General features: G+C 35.2%; 1 pseudogene; it reads left to right on the plus strand.

Moving 5' to 3' along the window:
• The first annotated feature begins 286 nt into the window (after positions 1–286).
• LOC109451374 (T-complex protein 1 subunit zeta) lies at positions 287–1,908 on the plus strand (annotated as a pseudogene).
• Positions 1,909–6,291: the final 4,383 nt, after the last annotated feature.

Consider the following 6,291-nt stretch of genomic DNA (forward strand, 5'->3'; position numbering starts at 1 on the left):
ATATATATATATATATATATATATATATATATATATATATATATAGTAAATTTTGGACAAAGATGCCAGTATAATTGAATAGAGAAAGATAGTCTTTTAAACAAATGGTACTACAAAACTGAATATTTACATAGGGGGAAAAATGAACATCAATCTTCACCATATGCCATAAAACCTAAATTATAAAATTTAGCCAGAAGACCTGGATAGCGCCCCTGGGCCATGCTGAACCAGCTTTGGGCAATCTTCACACCCGGTCTTTTTTTTTTCTGCTGCTGGGCCAGCTATGGCCACCGTGAAGACCCTAAGTCCCAAGGCCAAGGTGGCCGGAGCCCAGGCAGCGTTGGCGGTCAACACCAGCGCGGCCCGAGGGCTGTAGGACGTGCTGTGGACAAACTTGGGGCCTACGGGCACCATGAAGATGCTTGTTTCTGGTGCTGGAGACATCAAGCTTACTAAACATGGCAACGTGCCACTTCATGAAATGCAAATTCAACACCCAACAGCCTCCTTAATAGCCAAAGTAGCAACAGCCCAGGATGACATAACTGGTGATGGTACCACTTCCAATGTCCTAATCATTGGAGAACTGCTGAAACAGGCAGATTTCTACATTTCTGAAGGTCTTCATCCCAGAGTAATAACAGAAGGATTTGAAGCTGCAAAGGAAAAGGCACTTCAGGTTTGGAACAAGTCAAAGTAAGCAAAGAGATGGACCGGGAAACACTCATAGATGTGGCCAGAATATATCTAAGTACTAAAGTTCATGCTGAATTTGCTGATGTCTTAACAGAGACTGTAGTCGACTCCATTTTGGCCATTAGAAGGCAAGATGAACCTATTGACCTCTTCATGGTTGAGATAATGGAAGTAAAACATAAATCTGAAACCGACACAAGCTTAATCAGAGGTCTTGTTTTGGACCATGGGGCATGGCATTCTAATATGAAAAAAAGAGTATAAGATGCATGTATCCTCACATACAATATGTCATTAGAATATGAAAAAACAGAAGTGAATTCTGGAGTTTTTTCAAAAGTGCAGAAGAAAGAGAGAAACTTGTAAAAGCTGAAAGAAAATTCATTGAAGATAGAGTTAAAAAAAATAGTAGAACTGAAAAAGAAAGTCTGTGGTGACTCAGATAAAGGATTTGTTGTTATTAATAAAAAGGGAATTGACCCGTTTTCCTTAGATGCTCTTTCAAAAGAAGGCATAATAGCTCTACTCAGATCTAAAAGGAGAAATATGGAAAGGCTGACTCTTGCTTGTGGTAGGATAGCTCTGAATTCTTTTGGTGACTTAAATCCTGATTGCTGGGGACACCCAGGACTTGTCTATGAGTATACATTGGGAGAAGAGAAGTTCACCTTTATTGAGAAACGTAACAATCCTCTCTCGTTATTGATCAAAGGACCAAATAAGCACACCCTCACTCAAATCAAAGATGCAATAAGAGATGGCTTGAGGGCTGTTAAAAATGCTCCTAATGATGGCTGTGTAGTTCCGGGTGCTGGTGCAGTGGAAGTGGCAATGGCAGAACCCATGATTAAATACAAGCCCCGTGTAAAGAGCAGGGCTCAACTGGGAGTTCAGGCATTTGCTGATGCATTGCTCATTATTCCCAATGTTCTTGCTCAGACTTCTGGTTTTGACCTTCAGGAAACACTGGTTAAAATTCAAGCAGGACATTCAACTTCAGGTCAACTTGTGGGTGTGGACTTGAACATAGGTGAGCTAATAGTGGCAGCACAAGCAGGCATATGGGATAACTATTGTGTAAAGAAACAGCTTCTTCACTCCTGCACTGTGATTGCCACCAACATTCTCCTGGTAGATGGGATCATGCGAGCTGGAGTGTCTTCTCTCAAAGGTAGAATTGAAGCTTCCTGTTTATCATCTGAATCATGAGGACTCTAAGAGTGACCCTAAGAAATACAGCTGTGGAGTTTTTGTCTAATTTTCAAAGGAATTTTCTTTTCCCATTTGAAAAAAAAAGAGAGAGAGAACACTAGCGCACCTATTGAATTCCAAAGTCTGAAATTATAATTACAGCATGTTTTTTTTAATTGCACTCAGTGTACTGTACACACATAAAGCGGGCTGTTTTCACCCAATGAACAGGATGTTTTGCTTTCGCTTCAGTGGTAAAAATACATGTTAGAAAAGTATATCATCGACCTTATTAAATATTGCTTGAAAAAAATTAATAGAAGTAAATGTAAGAGAAATCCTTGAAACCTTATAGTAGAAAAATATTTTTTATCTAGCACACAAAATCCATAACCCCTCCAAACTGATAAATCAAACTTTAACAAAATTTAAAACTTTTATTCTTCAAAAGACACCATAAAGAAAATGAAAGGCAAGTACAAATTGTGAGAAAATATTAGGCACATATTTGACAAAAGACTTTTATCCACAATCATGAAGAACTCTTACAACAGAATAAGAAGACAGCAACCTAATACAAAAATGGACAAGATATTTGAGATGAGGCTTTACAAAGATTTTAAAATGGTCAATAAGCACATAAAAAGTACTCAACTTTAGGAAATGCAAATTGAGACCAAAATGAGATACCTTAACACATCCATCCATTAGAATGGATCATTTTTAAAAATGTGAATTCCAAATATTTGCAAGATGTAGAGCAGCAGACACTCTTATTCACTGTTGTTGCAAATGTAAAATGGTAAAACCACTTTGGAAAATTGTTCGGCTGCTTCTTATAAAGTGAAACATACACCTACAGTATTATTCAGCTATCCCATAGCTAGGCATTTAATCAAGAGAACAAAAAGATATGTGCACATAGAGATTTATACACAAATGTTCTTAAGTGCTTTATTTGTAATAATCCCAAACTGGAAACTAGGACCAATCTAAGTATTGGTCAATAGGTGATTGGATTAAAAAATGAAGTACGTATATCTATATAGCTGAATACTATTCAATAATTAAAAAGGACAGATTACTTTTATACATAGCAGTATGTATTAATCATGAAAAGGTTATGCTGAATTAAAGAAACCAGGCACACAAAAAATACAATTCTATTCATGTTCTTTTTAAAATATAAGTGTTTACATTCAACATAAAAATATACAAGTTAATATTCAATATAAAAATATAAAAGTTTCAATATAAGAAATCGCAAACTATTCTATCATGAGAGAAAGCAGGTTAGTAATTGACTAGGGCCAATGGTGGGAGTGATTAACTGGGAATGGCATTAAAGAAATGTTTGCTGTGATGAAAATGTTCTGTATGTTACGTGTGATGGTGATTACACAAGCTTATAAATTTATTAACTCATTGGAATATGCACTTAAAATGGGTACATTTTACTGTACGAGTATGTAATGTGTACCTCAATACGTTAAGTAAGTAATCTTATCTAGAAATACAGAGCAATGCTCTGAAATGATCTGAAAGCCAGAGAAAATTAGAGAAATTTTCTAAGCCTTGGGTTTTTTCACTTATAATATGGATTAAGTCATCTCTATTACTAACTGGTGGTCAGCACTTGTTAGAATTTCCCCTCAGTTTTTTTTAAATAATCACATCTCTCAAGAAGTCTTAAATTAAAAGAATTCTCTCAAATACTGTTCAGGGAAAAAAAAAAGTAATAATTTGTACCTATTTGACATTCATAGTAACTAGGCAGTAACTACTTGTGTTTCACAAATTTTCAGAAATACTTGGTTTATTTCTTGATGTGATTGATGTAGAATTTATAAAGGAATAAACAATATTGATTTAAAGTACACAATGAGATAAAATTTTAGCAGATGTATACATCCATAAACCATCATAGAAATCAAATACAGAATATTTACATCACCACAGAAAGGTTTCCTTGCCTCCTTTGCAGTCCCTTCCCTTCAGCTCTGATCTGTTTTATAACACCTCAGATTAGCTTGTGTTTTCTGAATTTTTGTATCAATGAAGTCACACCGTACATATTCATTTGTATCTAACTTTCTTTTGTCCAGTACTGTGATTTTGAGATTCATTTATGTTTTTGAATATATTGGCAGTTCGGTTTTTTTTTGTCGAAAAATAGGTTTCTCTTGTATCGGTATATCATATTGTGTTTATCCATGCACTCATTGATGGACATTGAGGTTGTTTCTAATTTGGGGCTATTGTGAATAAAAATGCACTAAACATAAACATACACGTGCAAGTCTTTGGTGTGGACAGATGTTTTCATTTCTCTCTGTTAAATCCCTAGAAGTGGAATACCTGGTGAGAAACTTTTAATTTTAACCTCTATAGAGGCAAAACAACAGAGAAGGATGCTCACATAAGGAACAGTTACATAATAGAGTCAGGTTATGTATCTTCTACACAAACAAAATATTGTCATTTTTTGAGGGCATCTTTTAACTTGTCTGTTTGGGTCCCACCCTTTCACCCTCAAAGTATTTTGCCTTTTCACGTTCTCGTCTAAGTCACTTTTCATCATTGGGATTTATTTTGTCTTTCTTTGTAGCTATCAATGTGCCTGCCAATGTGAGTTTACTTTCTCATCTATTGGGTCTAATCTATTATTGCAGTAATCCATATAGCTAACTCGTTATAAGTGGTGTTAGTATAAAGATATGAAACCAATAGTGAGGCCTTCCTGTTATGCAAAAGCATGAGTTCTAGAGATATCTAGTTTAATTTCTTGAAGGACTTTGTTTTCTTTCTATATTCTGGATAACTGTGGTTGCTGAGAAGTACCCTGTGATAAACTGTGAATAAATTACTATGCATTGATTCAACTTTCCTTAGTAGATGTTGTTATACTTAAGAAAATATAGAAAGTTTATGTTTACTTTGTGGAAAGCCTTTTACAAATCCTTGACTCCATTTCTTAAGTATTTTAACAGTCCACATTCAAAAGCTCTAATCATTTTCTTATCAATTTTTAGTATTTTTTAAATATGTTCATTTCCCATTTAATTTACAGATTTAAAACAGTCCTTTTACTTCCAAACTGTGTGTTTGTGTTTGCTGATGGGGTGAGGGATACATGTTTTGGAAGATAATTCCTAAATATTTTGTTTGTGCAATGAAATGTTATTGAATGCTTGACATTTGGAGAATCATTAGTATGTTTCTTTTATAAGCCAGTAAATATTTATCAAGCCATGACATGACAGTATGTACTTTCACATGCAGCAAAAGGGAAAACACTTTAAGACTTTTTTACCACTTTTTCCCCCCTCAACTGCTCGGGGCAACAACTGTAGTGTAGTAGTCTTTGTGTCTACCCTGAATTTCCCTCTTCCTAGAGAGCTACCCCTCCCCCAACCCTTTCCAGCTCTAAAGGGAGCATCATCCACAGTGCAATGTCTGCTCTCTGTCCACAATGGCAGCAACTCAGGCCTGGCCGAGAATCATAACCCATTTTACACTTCACAGTGGTCTAAGTAATGTACAAAGAAATGGTAGAGTCCTTCATCATATCTGATATAAGGGCCAGAGATAGACAGAGAGGATGAAGATTTTGTATCTGCATTGCTAATATTTAAAGATGTTGGCTTAGGGATGGCTGTTAACAGAAAAGAATTCAGTCACCACTTTTACATAGAGAAGCAGAGGTAATGAGTGTCAAGAAATGGTGAGCGTGAGAGAGCCTTGATGACATAATTTGTCTCTGAATATACATGTATCTGATACTTGAAAGATACACCGTTGAACTCCCCATTTGTGTAAGCCATGGCTGCCCTGTTCCCTACTACAGGATTTGGTAAGTGACATCATTGCCCACCCCCTAGTTCTTGGTTTAATAAATCTCTTCTTTCTGGAATGCTTTCCCTTGTTCTTTAAATACCAGCTGATATGCCACAGTTTCCTTGAAGATGTCCTGGATTTCTTTTTGAAAGAAATTTCCACTCTTTTAAAATGATAAAAATCTGTATAGGTTACTTTTTATGTCACTTTTTACTTCTTATCCAAAACCTCACTTATCTGTATTTTATCTTCTGTTCACTATCACCTTGAAATCAAGGGTTGTTTAGTTGCATCTGCAAATCTCTCGATTGTACATAGCACAATTTCGTATAGAAGACATCATCTACCTTGAAAAACTTTCCCTAATTTCCTTAATATTATTTATTTCTTCCCAGTGCTAGTTATAATCTTTTATTCTTAGACATTCTCATAGTTATGTTGTCGTGTTTCATTGTAGTTTTAATTTACTTTTTCTTAATGACTAATGGTGTTTAGCATCTTGTATACTTTTTACAATCTATACAACTTTTTTGGTTAAGCCTATTTAATTCGATTTTTCATTGA

Source organism: Rhinolophus sinicus, linkage group LG06, assembly GCF_036562045.2.
Source record: "Rhinolophus sinicus isolate RSC01 linkage group LG06, ASM3656204v1, whole genome shotgun sequence".
NCBI classification, from domain to species: domain Eukaryota; kingdom Metazoa; phylum Chordata; class Mammalia; order Chiroptera; family Rhinolophidae; genus Rhinolophus; species Rhinolophus sinicus.